This window comes from Ictalurus punctatus, unplaced genomic scaffold (assembly GCF_001660625.3).
Source record: "Ictalurus punctatus breed USDA103 unplaced genomic scaffold, Coco_2.0 tig00064117, whole genome shotgun sequence".
In the NCBI taxonomy this organism is placed as follows: Eukaryota; Metazoa; Chordata; class Actinopteri; order Siluriformes; family Ictaluridae; genus Ictalurus; species Ictalurus punctatus.
The window spans coordinates 1,730-18,769 of NW_026521159.1; the positions used below are offsets into that span (position 1 = coordinate 1,730).

Sequence of the window (17,040 nt, forward strand, 5' to 3'; positions counted from 1 at the left end):
AGTGACGTCGAGCCGGCATGACGGATTCAGAACTCACAAAGTGGCACTTACCTCGGTGGTTATTTGCTTTAGATCAGGGTTGTCCAGTCTTCTCCAGAATGGGCCAGTGTGGTTGCAGGTTGTCATTCTAACCAAGCAGAAGCCACACTTTAGTCTATTGAAAGCCAAGATCAGCGGAGCCAACAATTGGAATCAGGTGTGGCTCCTGCTAGATTGGAACCAAAAGCTGAAGATTGGACAACGCTGCTTAAGACCAATCAGCATATAGACATATTTGCTTATAAAATATAAAACATTGACTATATAGATGGCTGATCGCGGAAAATGTACACCTCTCATCACAGTTTGCATGCTAGCTTGTCGCTAACAAGAGACAGACACGGAGAGACCGCATGTTCTCACCTTTTCGCCCCTGTTCACGGGTCAAACGTGCCCTGTTGCATAATGACGTGTTTACAAACAGCAAAGAGAGCACTAAGAACTCAAGTGGGAAGCAGAAAGAGTCGTAGGAGGCCTGCAGAGAAGCCCATGGCACATTCTGTTGACCAACTCATTCTCAGGCAGGTGATTCCTTCCTTATCCGCCAACTACCATGAAATACCACGAGACGCTCCAAGTTACAATCGGTGCATTGGCCGGGAATCGAACCCAGGTCAACTGGGAGCGGTTTCCCTTCCATTGAGCTTTTGTAGCAAGGCAGATAACAGTTGCTTGCAAAATCACGGGCAGTCTCTGCTTTTCCACTGAATGTGGAAGCCTGGCTCTTTCCTTCATCAAGAAGACAAGAGTAATGATGCGCTTGACTCGAGGTTGCGACTTGTAATTCCCCACCTCCAAGCGGGAAAACGCAAAGCAAACGTACCCTCAACCTGAAATTGCCATTCCTCAACCGTGGGAAGTCTTCTCATCTCCCGGTTCCTTCCCTGTTCATCGAGTGACGTCGAGCCGGCATGACGGATTCAGAACTCACAAAGTGGCACTTACCTCGGTGGTTATTTGCTTTAGATCAGGGTTGTCCAGTCTTCTCCAGAATGGGCCAGTGTGGTTGCAGGTTGTCATTCTAACCAAGCAGAAGCCACACTTTAGTCTATTGAAAGCCAAGATCAGCGGAGCCAACAATTGGAATCAGGTGTGGCTCCTGCTAGATTGGAACCAAAAGCTGAAGATTGGACAACGCTGCTTAAGACCAATCAGCATATAGACATATTTGCTTATAAATATAAAACATTGACTATATAGATGGCTGATCGCGGAAAATGTACACCTCTCATCACAGTTTGCATGCTAGCTTGTCGCTAACAAGAGACAGACACGGAGAGACCGCATGTTCTCACCTTTTCGCCCCTGTTCACGGGTCAAACGTGCCCTGTTGCATAATGACGTGTTTACAAACAGCAAAGAGAGCACTAAGAACTCAAGTGGGAAGCAGAAAGAGTCGTAGGAGGCCTGCAGAGAAGCCCATGGCACATTCTGTTGACCAACTCATTCTCAGGCAGGTGATTCCTTCCTTATCCGCCAACTACCATGAAATACCACGAGACGCTCCAAGTTACAATCGGTGCATTGGCCGGGAATCGAACCCAGGTCAACTGGGAGCGGTTTTCCCTTCCATTGAGCTTTTGTAGCAAGGCAGATAACAGTTGCTTGCAAAATCACGGGCAGTCTCTGCTTTTCCACTGAATGTGGAAGCCTGGCTCTTTCCTTCATCAAGAAGACAAGAGTAATGATGCGCTTGACTCGAGGTTGCGACTTGTAATTCCCCACCTCCAAGCGGGAAAACGCAAAGCAAACGTACCCTCAACCTGAAATTGCCATTCCTCAACCGTGGGAAGTCTTCTCATCTCCCGGTTCCTTCCCTGTTCATCGAGTGACGTCGAGCCGGCATGACGGATTCAGAACTCACAAAGTGGCACTTACCTCGGTGGTTATTTGCTTTAGATCAGGGTTGTCCAGTCTTCTCCAGAATGGGCCAGTGTGGTTGCAGGTTGTCATTCTAACCAAGCAGAAGCCACACTTTAGTCTATTGAAAGCCAAGATCAGCGGAGCCAACAATTGGAATCAGGTGTGGCTCCTGCTAGATTGGAACCAAAAGCTGAAGATTGGACAACGCTGCTTAAGACCAATCAGCATATAGACATATTTGCTTATAAATATAAAACATTGACTATATAGATGGCTGATCGCGGAAAATGTACACCTCTCATCACAGTTTGCATGCTAGCTTGTCGCTAACAAGAGACAGACACGGAGAGACCGCATGTTCTCACCTTTTCGCCCCTGTTCACGGGTCAAACGTGCCCTGTTGCATAATGACGTGTTTACAAACAGCAAAGAGAGCACTAAGAACTCAAGTGGGAAGCAGAAAGAGTCGTAGGAGGCCTGCAGAGAAGCCCATGGCACATTCTGTTGACCAACTCATTCTCAGGCAGGTGATTCCTTCCTTATCCGCCAACTACCATGAAATACCACGAGACGCTCCAAGTTACAATCGGTGCATTGGCCGGGAATCGAACCCAGGTCAACTGGGAGCGGTTTCCCTTCCATTGAGCTTTTGTAGCAAGGCAGATAACAGTTGCTTGCAAAATCACGGGCAGTCTCTGCTTTTCCACTGAATGTGGAAGCCTGGCTCTTTCCTTCATCAAGAAGACAAGAGTAATGATGCGCTTGACTCGAGGTTGCGACTTGTAATTCCCCACCTCCAAGCGGGAAAACGCAAAGCAAACGTACCCTCAACCTGAAATTGCATTCCTCAACCGTGGGGAAGTCTTCTCATCTCCGGTTCCTTCCCTGTTCATCGAGTGACGTCGAGCCGGCATGACGGATTCAGAACTCACAAAGTGGCACTTACCTCGGTGGTTATTTGCTTTAGATCAGGGTTGTCCAGTCTTCTCCAGAATGGGCCAGTGTGGTTGCAGGTTGTCATTCTAACCAAGCAGAAGCCACACTTTAGTCTATTGAAAGCCAAGATCAGCGGAGCCAACAATTGGAATCAGGTGTGGCTCCTGCTAGATTGGAACCAAAAGCTGAAGATTGGACAACGCTGCTTAAGACCAATCAGCATATAGACATATTTGCTTATAAATATAAAACATTGACTATATAGATGGCTGATCGCGGAAAATGTACACCTCTCATCACAGTTTGCATGCTAGCTTGTCGCTAACAAGAGACAGACACGGAGAGACCGCATGTTCTCACCTTTTCGCCCCTGTTCACGGGTCAAACGTGCCCTGTTGCATAATGACGTGTTTACAAACAGCAAAGAGAGCACTAAGAACTCAAGTGGGAAGCAGAAAGAGTCGTAGGAGGCCTGCAGAGAAGCCCATGGCACATTCTGTTGACCAACTCATTCTCAGGCAGGTGATTCCTTCCTTATCCGCCAACTACCATGAAATACCACGAGACGCTCCAAGTTACAATCGGTGCATTGGCCGGGAATCGAACCCAGGTCAACTGGGAGCGGTTTCCCTTCCATTGAGCTTTTGTAGCAAGGCAGATAACAGTTGCTTGCAAAATCACGGGCAGTCTCTGCTTTTCCACTGAATGTGGAAGCCTGGCTCTTTCCTTCATCAAGAAGACAAGAGTAATGATGCGCTTGACTCGAGGTTGCGACTTGTAATTCCCCACCTCCAAGCGGGAAACGCAAAGCAAACGTACCCTCAACCTGAAATTGCCATTCCTCAACCGTGGGAAGTCTTCTCATCTCCCGGTTCCTTCCCTGTTCATCGAGTGACGTCGAGCCGGCATGACGGATTCAGAACTCACAAAGTGGCACTTACCTCGGTGGTTATTTGCTTTAGATCAGGGTTGTCCAGTCTTCTCCAGAATGGGCCAGTGTGGTTGCAGGTTGTCATTCTAACCAAGCAGAAGCCACACTTTAGTCTATTGAAAGCCAAGATCAGCGGAGCCAACAATTGGAATCAGGTGTGGCTCCTGCTAGATTGGAACCAAAAGCTGAAGATTGGACAACGCTGCTTAAGACCAATCAGCATATAGACATATTTGCTTATAAAATATAAAACATTGACTATATAGATGGCTGATCGCGGGAAAATGTACACCTCTCTCACAGTTTGCATGCTAGCTTGTCGCTAACAAGAGACAGACACGGAGAGACCGCATGTTCTCACCTTTTCGCCCCTGTTCACGGGTCAAACGTGCCCTGTTGCATAATGACGTGTTTACAAACAGCAAAGAGAGCACTAAGAACTCAAGTGGGAAGCGAAAGAGTCGTAGGAGGCCTGCAGAGAAGCCCATGGCACATTCTGTTGACCAACTCATTCTCAGGCAGGTGATTCCTTCCTTATCCGCCAACTACCATAAATACCACGAGACGCTCCAAGTTACAATCGGTGCATTGGCCGGGAATCGAACCCAGGTCAACTGGGAGCGGTTTCCCTTCCATTGAGCTTTTGTAGCAAGGCAGATAACAGTTGCTTGCAAAATCACGGGCAGTCTCTGCTTTTCCACTGAATGTGGAAGCCTGGCTCTTTCCTTCATCAAGAAGACAAGAGTAATGATGCGCTTGACTCGAGGTTGCGACTTGTAATTCCCCACCTCCAAGCGGGAAAACGCAAAGCAAACGTACCCTCAACCTGAAATTGCCATTCCTCAACCGTGGGAAGTCTTCTCATCTCCGGGTTCCTTCCCTGTTCATCGAGTGACGTCGAGCCGGCATGACGGATTCAGAACTCACAAAGTGGCACTTACCTCGGTGGTTATTTGCTTTAGATCAGGGTTGTCCAGTCTTCTCCAGAATGGGCCAGTGTGGTTGCAGGTTGTCATTCTAACCAAGCAGAAAGCCACACTTTAGTCTATTGAAAGCCATAAGATCAGCGGAGCCAACAATTGGACATCAGGTGTGGCTCCTGCTAGATTGGAACCAAAAGCTGAAGATTGGACAACGCTGCTTAAGACCAATCAGCATATAGACATATTTGCTTATAAAATATAAAACATTGACTATATAGATGGCTGATTGCGGAAATGTACACCTCTCATCACAGTTTGCATGCTAGCTTGTCGCTAACAAGAGACAGACACGGAGAGACCGCATGTTCTCACCTTTTCGCCCCTGTTCACGGGTCAAACGTGCCCTGTTGCATAATGACGTGTTTACAAACAGCAAAGAGAGCACTAAGAACTCAAGTGGGAAGCAGAAAGAGTCGTAGGAGGCCTGCAGAGAAGCCCATGGCACATTCTGTTGACCAACTCATTCTCAGGCAGGTGATTCCTTCCTTATCCGCCAACTACCATGAAATACCACGAGACGCTCCAAGTTACAATCGGTGCATTGGCCGGAATCGAACCCAGGTCAACTGGGAGCGGTTTCCCTTCCATTGAGCTTTTGTAGCAAGGCAGATAACAGTTGCTTGCAAAATCACGGGCAGTCTCTGCTTTTCCACTGAATGTGGAAGCCTGGCTCTTTCCTTCATCAAGAAGACAAGAGTAATGATGCGCTTGACTCGAGGTTGCGACTTGTAATTCCCCACCTCCAAGGGGGAAAACGCAAAGCAAACGTACCCTCAACCTGAAATTGCCATTCCTCAACCGTGGGAAGTCTTCTCATCTCCCGGTTCCTTCCCTGTTCATCGAGTGACGTCGAGCCGGCATGACGGATTCAGAACTCACAAAGTGGCACTTACCTCGGTGGTTATTTGCTTTAGATCAGGGTTGTCCAGTCTTCTCCAGAATGGGCCAGTGTGGTTGCAGGTTGTCATTCTAACCAAGCAGAAGCCACACTTTAGTCTATTGAAAGCCAAGATCAGCGGAGCCAACAATTGGAATCAGGTGTGGCTCCTGCTAGATTGGAACCAAAAGCTGAAGATTGGACAACGCTGCTTAAGACCAATCAGCATATAGACATATTTGCTTATTAAATATAAAACATTGACTATATAGATGGCTGATCGCGGAAAATGGACACCTCTCATCACAGTTTGCATGCTAGCTTGTCGCTAACAAGAGACAGACACGGAGAGACCGCATGTTCTCACCTTTTCGCCCCTGTCACGGGTCAAACGTGCCCTGTTGCATAATGACGTGTTTACAAACAGCAAAGAGAGCACTAAGAACTCAAGTGGGAAGCAGAAAGAGTCGTAGGAGGCCTGCAGAGAAGCCTATGGCACATTCTGTTGACCAACTCATTCTCAGGTAGGTGATTCCTTCTTTTGTGCCAACTACCATAAAGTACCTGGAGAAGCTCCAAGCCCGTGGACGGGCCAAGAATTGGAAGCCGGGTCAACTGCTTGGACTGGAGCTATGCTCACCACTATACCACCAATGCCACGCTGCACCATTCAGCTCTGGTGAACAAAGTGTACGTATGTGCACCACCAAAGTGCCACCGCACCGTGGTTTCTGTAGTGTAGTGGTATCACGTTTGCCTCACACGCAAAAGGTCCCTGGTTCGAGACCGGGCAGAAACAAGCTAGAAATTCTGAACTTTGCTTTAATGACTGAGCGGTTGTCATCACTGTAGGATCAGGTCCTCTAGGAACAGCCAGCGCAAAGCGAGACCTCCTTTACAGAGGAGATTTCCTTCTTTTGTAGCAAAGCAGTTAATATTTGCTTACCAAATGAAAGGGAGTCTCTGGTTTCCCCAGAAAGTGGAAGCCTGGCTCTTCGTTGCTCAACAAGACTCTGTGCGTGACTGGAAAATTTTCCGTAAAGTACTGCTCGCCGAGTTCACCTCGAGAGGTCTGCAAGAGGTCTGCGGCCGAAAAAGGCTGGGAGCGGTTTCCCTTCCATTGAGCTTTTGTAGCAAGGCAGATAACAGTTGCTTGCAAAATCACGGGCAGTCTCTGCTTTTCCACTGAATGTGGAAGCCTGGCTCTTTCCTCATCAAGAAGACAAGAGTAATGATGCGCTTGACTCGAGGTTTGCGACTTGTAATTCCCCACCTCCAAGCGGGAAAACGCAAAGCAAACGTACCCTCAACCTGAAATTGCCATTCCTCAACCGTGGGAAGTCTTCTCATCTCCGGTTCCTTCCCTGTTCATCGAGTGACGTCGAGCCGGCATGACGGATTCAGAACTCACAAAGTGGCACTTACCTCGGTGGTTATTATTTGCTTTAGATCAGGGTTGTCCAGTCTTCTCCAGAATGGGCCAGTGTGGTTGCAGGTTGTCATTCTAACCAAGCAGAAGCCACACTTTAGTCTATTGAAAGCCAAGATCAGCGGAGCCAACAATTGGAATCAGGTGTGGCTCCTGCTAGATTGGAACCAAAAGCTGAAGATTGGACAACGCTGCTTAAGACCAATCAGCATATAGACATATTTGCTTATAAATATAAAACATTGACTATATAGATGGCTGATCGCGCGGAAAATGTACACCTCTCATCACAGTTTGCATGCTAGCTTGTCGCCTAACAAGAGACAGACACGGAGAGACCGCATGTTCTCACCTTTTCGCCCCTGTTCACGGGTCAAACGTGCCCTGTTGCATAATGACGTGTTTACAAACAGCAAAGAGAGCACTAAGAACTCAAGTGGGAAGCAGAAAGAGTCGTAGGAGGCCTGCAGAGAAGCCCATGGCACATTCTGTTGACCCAACTCATTCTCAGGCAGGTGATTCCTTCCTTATCCGCCAACTACCATGAAATACCACGAGACGCTCCAAGTTACAATCGGTGCATTGGCCGGGAATCGAACCCAGGTCAACTGGGAGCGGTTTCCCTTCCATTGAGCTTTTGTAGCAAGGCAGATAACAGTTGCTTGCAAAATCACGGGGCAGTCCTCTGCTTTTCCACTGAATGTGGAAGCCTGGCTCTTTCCTTCATCAAGAAGACAAGATGTAATGATATGCGCTTGACTCGAGGTTGCGACTTGGAATTCCCCACCTCCAAGCGGGAGAAACACGCAAAAGCAAACGTACCCTCAACCTGAAATTGCCATTCCTCAACCGTGGGAAGTCTTCTCATCTCCCGGTTCCTTCCCTGTTCATCGAGTGACGTCGAGCCGGCATGACGGATTCAGAACTCACAAAGTGGCACTTACCTCGGTGGTTATTTGCTTTAGATCAGGGTTGTCCAGCTTCTCCAGAATGGGCCAGTGTGGTTGCAGGTTGTCATTTAACCAAGCAGAAGCCACACTTTAGTCTATTGAAAGCCAAGATCAGCGGAGCCAACAATTGGAATCAGGTGTGGCTCCTGCTAGATTGGAACCAAAAGCTGAAGATTGGACAACGCCTGCTTAAGACCAATCAGCATATAGGACATATTTGCTTATAAAATATAAAACATTGACTATATGAGTGGCTGATGGTCGGGAAAATGTACACCTTCATCATCACAGTTTGCATGCTAGCTTGTCGCTAACAAGAGACAGACACGGAGAGACCGCATGTTCTCACCTTTTCGCCCCTGTTCACGGGTCAAACGTGCCCTGTTGCATAATGACGTGTTTACAAACAGCAAAGAGAGCACTAAGAACTCAAGTGGGAAGCAGAAAGAGTCGTAGGAGGCCTGCAGAGAAGCCTATGGCACATTCTGTTGACCAACTCATTCTCAGGTAGGTGATTCCTTCCTTTTGTGCCAACTACCATAAAGTACCTGGAGAAGCTCCAAGCCGTGGACGGGCCAAGAATTGAAGCCGGGTCAACTGCTTGGACTGGAGCTATGCTCACCACTATACCACCAATGCCACGCTGCACCATTCAGCTCTGGTGAACAAAGTGTACGTATGTGCACCACAAAGTGCCACCGCACCGTGGTTTCTGTAGTGTAGTGGTTATCACGTTTGCCTCACACGCAAAGGTCCCTGGTTCGAGAACGGGCAGAAACAAGCTAGAAATTCTGAACTTTGCTTTAATGACTGAGCGGTTGTCATCACTGTAGGATCAGGTCCTCTAGGAACAGCCAGAAAGCGAGACCTCCTTTACAGAGGAGATTCCTTCTTTTGTAGCAAAGCAGTTAATATTTGCTTACCAAATGAAAGGGGAGTCTCTGGTTTTCCCAGAAAGTGGAAGCCTGGCTCTTTCGTTGCTCAACAAGACTCTGTGCGTGACTGGAAAATTTTCCGTAAAGTACTGCTCGCCGAGTTCACCTCGAGAGGTCTGCAAGAGGTCTGCGCCGAAAAAGGCTGGGAGCGGTTTCCCTTCCATTGAGCTTTTGTAGCAAGGCAGATAACAGTTGCTTGCAAAATCACGGGCAGTCTCTGCTTTTCCACTGAATGTGGAAGCCTGGCTCTTTCCTTCATCAAGAAGACAAGAGTAATGATGCGCTTGACTCGAGGTTGCGACTTGTAATTCCCCACCTCCAAGCGGGAAAACGCAAAGCAAACGTACCCTCAACTGAAATTGCCATTCCTCAACCGTGGGAAGTCTTCTCATCTCCCGGTTCCTTCCCTGTTCATCGAGTGACGTCGACGCCGGCATGACGGATTCAGAACTCACAAAGTGGCACTTACCTCGTGGTTATTTGCTTTAGATCAGGGTTGTCCAGTCTTCTCCAGAATGGGCCAGTGTGGTTGCAGGTTGTCATTCTAACCAAGCAGAAGCCACACTTTAGTCTATTGAAAGCCAAGATCAGCGGAGCCAACAATTGGAATCAGGTGTGGCTCCTGCTAGATTGGAACCAAAAGCTGAAGATTGGACAACGCTGCTTAAGACCAATCAGCATATAGACATATTTGCTTATAAATATAAAACATTGACTATATAGATGGCTGATCGCGGAAAATGGACACCTCTCATCACAGTTTGCATGCTAGCTTGTCGCTAACAAGAGACAGACACGGAGAGACCGCATGTTCTCACCTTTTCGCCCCTGTTCACGGGTCAAACGTGCCCTGTTGCATAATGACGTGTTTACAAACAGCAAAGAGAGCACTAAGAACTCAAGTGGGAAGCAGAAAGAGTCGTAGGAGGCCTGCAGAGAAGCCCATGGCACATTCTGTTGACCAACTCATTCTCAGGCAGGTGATTCCTTCCTTATCCGCCAACTACCATGAAATACCACGAGACGCTCCAAGTTACAATCGGTGCATTGGCCGGGAATCGAACCCAGGTCAACTGGGAGCGGTTTCCCTTCCATTGAGCTTTTGTAGCAAGGCAGATAACAGTTGCTTGCAAAATCACGGGCAGTCTCTGCTTTTCCACTGAATGTGGAAGCCTGGCTCTTTCCTTCATCAAGAAGACAAGAGTAATGATGCGCTTGACTCGAGGTTGCGACTTGTAATCCCCACCTCCAAGCGGGAAAACGCAAAGCAAACGTACCCTCAACCTGAAATGCCATTCCTCAACCGTGGGAAGTCTTCTCATCTCCCGGTTCCTTCCCTGTTCATCGAGTGACGTCGAGCCGGCATGACGGATTCAGAACTCACAAAGTGGCACTTACCTCGGTGGTTATTTGCTTTAGATCAGGGTTGTCCAGTCTTCTCCAGAATGGGCCAGTGTGGTTGCAGGTTGTCATTCTAACCAAGCAGAAGCCACACTTTAGTCTATTGAAAGCCAAGATCAGCGGAGCCAACAATTGGAATCAGGTGTGGCTCCTGCTAGATTGGAACCAAAAGCTGAAGATTGGACAACGCTGCTTAAGACCAATCAGCATATAGACATATTTGCTTATAAAATATAAAACATTGACTATATAGATGGCTGATCGCGGAAAATGTACACCTCTCATCACAGTTTGCATGCTAGCTTGTCGCTAACAAGAGACAGACACACGAGAGAGACCGCATGTTCTCACCTTTTCGCCCCTGTTCACGGGTCAAACGTGCCCTGTTGCATAATGACGTGTTTACAAACAGCAAAGAGAGCACTAAGAACTCAAGTGGGAAGCAGAAAGAGTCGTAGGAGGCCTGCAGAGAAGCCCATGGCACATTCTGTTGACCAACTCATTCTCAGGCAGGTGATTCCTTCCTTATCCGCCAACTACCATGAAATACCACGAGACGCTCCAAGTTACAATCGGTGCATTGGCCGGGAATCGAACCCAGGTCAACTGGGAGCGGTTTCCCTTCCATTGAGCTTTTGTAGCAAGGCAGATAACAGTTGCTTGCAAAATCACGGGCAGTCTCTGCTTTTCCACTGAATGTGGAAGCCTGGCTCTTTCCTTCATCAAGAAGACAAGAGTAATGATGCGCTTGACTCGAGGTTGCGACTTGTAATTCCCCACCCCAAGCGGGAAAACGCAAAGCAAACGTACCCTCAACCTGAAATTGCCATTCCTCAACCGTGGGAAGTCTTCTCATCTCCGGGTTCCTTCCCTGTTCATCGAGTGACGTCGAGCCGGCATGACGGATTCAGAACTCACAAAGTGGCACTTACCTCGGTGGTTATTTGCTTTAGATCAGGGTTGTCCAGTCTTCTCCAGAATGGGCCAGTGTGGTTGCAGGTTGTCATTCTAACCAAGCAGAAGCCACACTTTAGTCTATTGAAAGCCAAGATCAGCGGAGCCAACAATTGGAATCAGGTGTGGCTCCTGCTAGATTGGAACCAAAAGCTGAAGATTGGACAACGCTGCTTAAGACCAATCAGCATATAGACATATTTGCTTATAAAATATAAAACATTGACTATATAGATGGCTGATCGCGGAAAATGTACACCTCTCATCACAGTTTGCATGCTAGCTTGTCGCTAACAAGAGACAGACACGGAGAGACCGCATGTTCTCACCTTTTCGCCCTGTTCACGGGTCAAACGTGCCCTGTTGCATAATGACGTGTTTACAAACAGCAAAGAGAGCACTAAGAACTCAAGTGGGAAGCAGAAAGAGTCGTAGGAGGCCTGCAGAGAAGCCCATGGCACATTCTGTTGACCAACTCATTCTCAGGCAGGTGATTCCTTCCTTATCCGCCAACTACCATGAAATACCACGAGACGCTCCAAGTTACAATCGGTGCATTGGCCGGGAATCGAACCCAGGTCAACTGGGAGCGGTTTCCCTTCCATTGAGCTTTTGTAGCAAGGCAGATAACAGTTGCTTGCAAAATCACGGGCAGTCTCTGCTTTTCCACTGAATGTGGAAGCCTGGCTCTTTCCTTCATCAAGAAGACAAGAGTAATGATGCGCTTGACTCGAGGTTGCGACTTGTAATTCCCCACCTCCAAGCGGGAAAACGCAAAGCAAACGTACCCTCAACCTGAAATTGCCATTCCTCAACCGTGGGAAGTCTTCTCATCTCCCGGTTCCTTCCCTGTTCATCGAGTGACGTCGAGCCGGCATGACGGATTCAGAACTCACAAAGTGGCACTTACCTCGGTGGTTATTTGCTTTAGATCAGGGTTGTCCAGTCTTCTCCAGAATGGGCCAGTGTGGTTGCAGGTTGTCATTCTAACCAAGCAGAAGCCACACTTTAGTCTATTGAAAGCCAAGATCAGCGGAGCCAACAATTGGAATCAGGTGTGGCTCCTGCTAGATTGGAACCAAAAGCTGAAGATTGGACAACGCTGCTTAAGACCAATCAGCATATAGACATATTTGCTTATAAAATATAAAACATTGACTATATAGATGGCTGATCGCGGAAAATGTACACTCTCATCACAGTTTGCATGCTAGCTTGTCGCTAACAAGAGACAGACACGGAGAGACCGCATGTTCTCACCTTTTCGCCCTGTTCACGGGTCAAACGTGCCCTGTTGCATAATGACGTGTTTACAAACAGCAAAGAGAGCACTAAGAACTCAAGTGGGAAGCAGAAGAGTCGTAGGAGGCCTGCAGAGAAGCCATGGCACATTCTGTTGACCAACTCATTCTCAGGCAGGTGATTCCTTCCTTATCCGCCAACTACCATGAAATACCACGAGACGCTCCAAGTTACAATCGGTGCATTGCCGGGAATCGAACCAGGTCAACTGGGAGCGGTTTCCCTTCCATTGAGCTTTTGTAGCAAGGCAGATAACAGGTGCTTGCAAAATCACGGGCAGTCTCTGCTTTTCCACTGAATGTGGAAGCCTGGCTCTTTCCTTCATCAAGAAGACAAGAGTAATGATGCGCTTGACTCGAGGTTGCGACTTGTAATTCCCCACCTCAAGCGGGAAAACGCAAAGCAAACGTACCCTCAACCTGAAATTGCCATTCCTCAACCGTGGGAAGTCTTCTCATCTCCGGGTTCCTTCCCTGTTCATCGAGTGACGTCGAGCCGGCATGACGGATTCAGAACTCACAAAGTGGCACTTACCTCGGTGGTTATTTGCTTTAGATCAGGGTTGTCCAGTCTTCTCCAGAATGGGCCAGTGTGGTTGCAGGTTGTCATTCTAACCAAGCAGAAGCCACACTTTAGTCTATTGAAAGCCAAGATCAGCGGAGCCAACAATTGGAATCAGGTGTGGCTCCTGCTAGATTGGAACCAAAAGCTGAAGATTGGACAACGCTGCTTAAGACCAATCAGCATATAGACATATGCTTATAAAAATATAAACATTGACTATATAGATGGCTGATCGCGGAAAATGTACACCTCTCATCACAGTTTGCATGCTAGCTTGTCGCTAACAAGAGACAGACACGGAGAGACCGCATGTTCTCACCTTTTCGCCCCTGTTCACGGGTCAAACGTGCCCTGTTGCATAATGACGTGTTTACAAACAGCAAAGAGAGCACTAAGAACTCAAGTGGGAAGCAGAAAGAGTCGTAGGAGGCCTGCAGAGAAGCCATGGCACATTCTGTTGACCAACTCATTCTCAGGCAGGTGATTCCTTCCTTATCCGCCAACTACCATGAAATACCACGAGACGCTCCAAGTTACAATCGGTGCATTGGCCGGAATCGAACCCAGGTCAACTGGGAGCGGTTTCCCTTCCATTGAGCTTTTGTAGCAAGGCAGATAACAGTTGCTTGCAAAATCACGGGCAGTCTCTGCTTTTCCACTGAATGTGGAAGCCTGGCTCTTTCCTTCATCAAGAAGACAAGAGTAATGATGCGCTTGACTCGAGGTTGCGACTTGTAATTCCCCACCTCCAAGCGGGAAAACGCAAAGCAAACGTACCCTCAACCTGAAATTGCCATTCCTCAACCGTGGGAAGTCTTCTCATCTCCCGGTTCCTTCCCTGTTCATCGAGTGACGTCGAGCCGGCATGACGGATTCAGAACTCACAAAGTGGCACTTACCTCGGTGGTTATTTGCTTTAGATCAGGGTTGTCCAGTCTTCTCCAGAATGGGCCAGTGTGGTTGCAGGTTGTCATTCTAACCAAGCAGAAGCCACACTTTAGTCTATTGAAAGCCAAGATCAGCGGAGCCAACAATTGGAATCAGGTGTGGCTCCTGCTAGATTGGAACCAAAAGCTGAAGATTGGACAACGCTGCTTAAGACCAATCAGCATATAGACATATTTGCTTATTAAATATAAAACATTGACTATATAGATGGCTGATCGCGGAAAATGGACACCTCTCATCACAGTTTGCATGCTAGCTTGTCGCTAACAAGAGACAGACACGGAGAGACCGCATGTTCTCACCTTTTCGCCCCTGTTCACGGGTCAAACGTGCCCTGTTGCATAATGACGTGTTTACAAACAGCAAAGAGAGCACTAAGAACTCAAGTGGGAAGCAGAAAGAGTCGTAGGAGGCCTGCAGAGAAGCCCATGGCACATTCTGTTGACCAACTCATTCTCAGGCAGGTGATTCCTTCCTTATCCGCCAACTACCATGAAATACCACGAGACGCTCCAAGTTACAATCGGTGCATTGGCCGGGAATCGAACCCAGGTCAACTGGGAGCGGTTTCCCTTCCATTGAGCTTTTGTAGCAAGGCAGATAACAGTTGCTTGCAAAATCACGGGCAGTCTCTGCTTTTCCACTGAATGTGGAAGCCTGGCTCTTTCCTTCATCAAGAAGACAAGAGTAATGATGCGCTTGACTCGAGGTTGCGACTTGTAATTCCCCACCTCCAAGCGGGGAAAACGCAAAGCAAACGTACCCTCAACCTGAAATTGCCATTCCTCAACCGTGGGAAGTCTTCTCATCTCCCGGTTCCTTCCCTGTTCATCGAGTGACGTCGAGCCGGCATGACGGATTCAGAACTCACAAAGTGGCACTTACCTCGGTGGTTATTTGCTTTAGATCAGGGTTGTCCAGTCTTCTCCAGAATGGGCCAGTGTGGTTGCAGGTTGTCATTCTAACCAAGCAGAAGCCACACTTTAGTCTATTGAAAGCCAAGATCAGCGGAGCCAACAATTGGAATCAGGTGTGGCTCCTGCTAGATTGGAACCAAAAGCTGAAGATTGGACAACGCTGCTTAAGACCAATCAGCATATAGACATATTTGCTTATAAAATATAAAACATTGACTATATAGATGGCTGATCGCGGAAAATGTACACCTCTCATCACAGTTTGCATGCTAGCTTGTCGCTAACAAGAGACAGACACGGAGAGACCGCATGTTCTCACCTTTTCGCCCCTGTTCACGGGTCAAACGTGCCCTGTTGCATAATGACGTGTTTACAAACAGCAAAGAGAGCACTAAGAACTCAAGTGGGAAGCAGAAAGAGTCGTAGGAGGCCTGCAGAGAAGCCCATGGCACATTCTGTTGACCAACTCATTCTCAGGCAGGTGATTCCTTCCTTATCCGCCAACTACCATGAAATACCACGAGACGCTCCAAGTTACAATCGGTGCATTGGCCGGGAATCGAAACCCAGGTCAACTGGGAGCGGTTTCCCTTCCATTGAGCTTTTGTAGCAAGGCAGATAACAGTTGCTTGCAAAATCACGGGCAGTCTCTGCTTTTCCACTGAATGTGGAAGCCTGGCTCTTTCCTTCATCAAGAAGACAAGAGTAATGATGCGCTTGACTCGAGGTTGCGACTTGTAATTCCCCACCTCCAAGCGGGAAAACGCAAAGCAAACGTACCCTCAACCTGAAATTGCCATTCCTCAACCGTGGGAAGTCTTCTCATCTCCCGGTTCCTTCCCTGTTCATCGAGTGACGTCGAGCCGGCATGACGGATTCAGAACTCACAAAGTGGCACTTACCTCGGTGGTTATTTGCTTTAGATCAGGGTTGTCCAGTCTTCTCCAGAATGGGCCAGTGTGGTTGCAGGTTGTCATTCTAACCAAGCAGAAGCCACACTTTAGTCTATTGAAAGCCAAGATCAGCGGAGCCAACAATTGGAATCAGGTGTGGCTCCTGCTAGATTGGAACCAAAAGCTGAAGATTGGACAACGCTGCTTAAGACCAATCAGCATATAGACATATTTGCTTATAAAATATAAAACATTGACTATATAGATGGCTGATCGCGGAAAATGGACACCTCTCATCACAGTTTGCATGCTAGCTTGTCGCTAACAAGAGACAGACACGGAGAGACCGCATGTTCTCACCTTTTCGCCCCTGTTCACGGGTCAAACGTGCCCTGTTGCATAATGACGTGTTTACAAACAGCAAAGAGAGCACTAAGAACTCAAGTGGGAAGCAGAAAGAGTCGTAGGAGGCCTGCAGAGAAGCCCATGGCACATTCTGTTGACCAACTCATTCTCAGGCAGGTGATTCCTTCCTTATCCGCCAACTACCATGAAATACCACGAGACGCTCCAAGTTACAATCGGTGCATTGGCCGGGAATCGAACCCAGGTCAACTGGGAGCGGTTTCCCTTCCATTGAGCTTTTGTAGCAAGGCAGATAACAGTTGCTTGCAAAATCACGGGCAGTCTCTGCTTTTCCACTGAATGTGGAAGCCTGGCTCTTTCCTTCATCAAGAAGACAAGAGTAATGATGCGCTTGACTCGAGGTTGCGACTTGTAATTCCCCACCTCCAAGCGGGAAAACGCAAAGCAAACGTACCCTCAACCTGAAATTGCCATTCCTCAACCGTGGGAAGTCTTCTCATCTCCCGGTTCCTTCCCTGTTCATCGAGTGACGTCGAGCCGGCATGACGGATTCAGAACTCACAAAGTGGCACTTACCTCGGTGGTTATTTGCTTTAGATCAGGGTTGTCCAGTCTTCTCCAGAATGGGCCAGTGTGGTTGCAGGTTGTCATTCTAACCAAGCAGAAGCCACACTTTAGTCTATTGAAAGCCAAGATCAGCGGAGCCAACAATTGGAATCAGGTGTGGCTCCTGCTAGATTGGAACCAAAAGC

General features: G+C 48.0%; 1 non-coding gene across 1 annotated transcript; it reads left to right on the forward strand.

Annotated features, from left to right (window-relative positions):
* The first annotated feature begins 6,356 nt into the window (after positions 1–6,356).
* trnav-cac (transfer RNA valine (anticodon CAC)) lies at positions 6,357–6,428 on the forward strand. The gene has a single exon. It is a non-coding gene; the product is annotated as a tRNA-Val (tRNA).
* Positions 6,429–17,040: the final 10,612 nt, after the last annotated feature.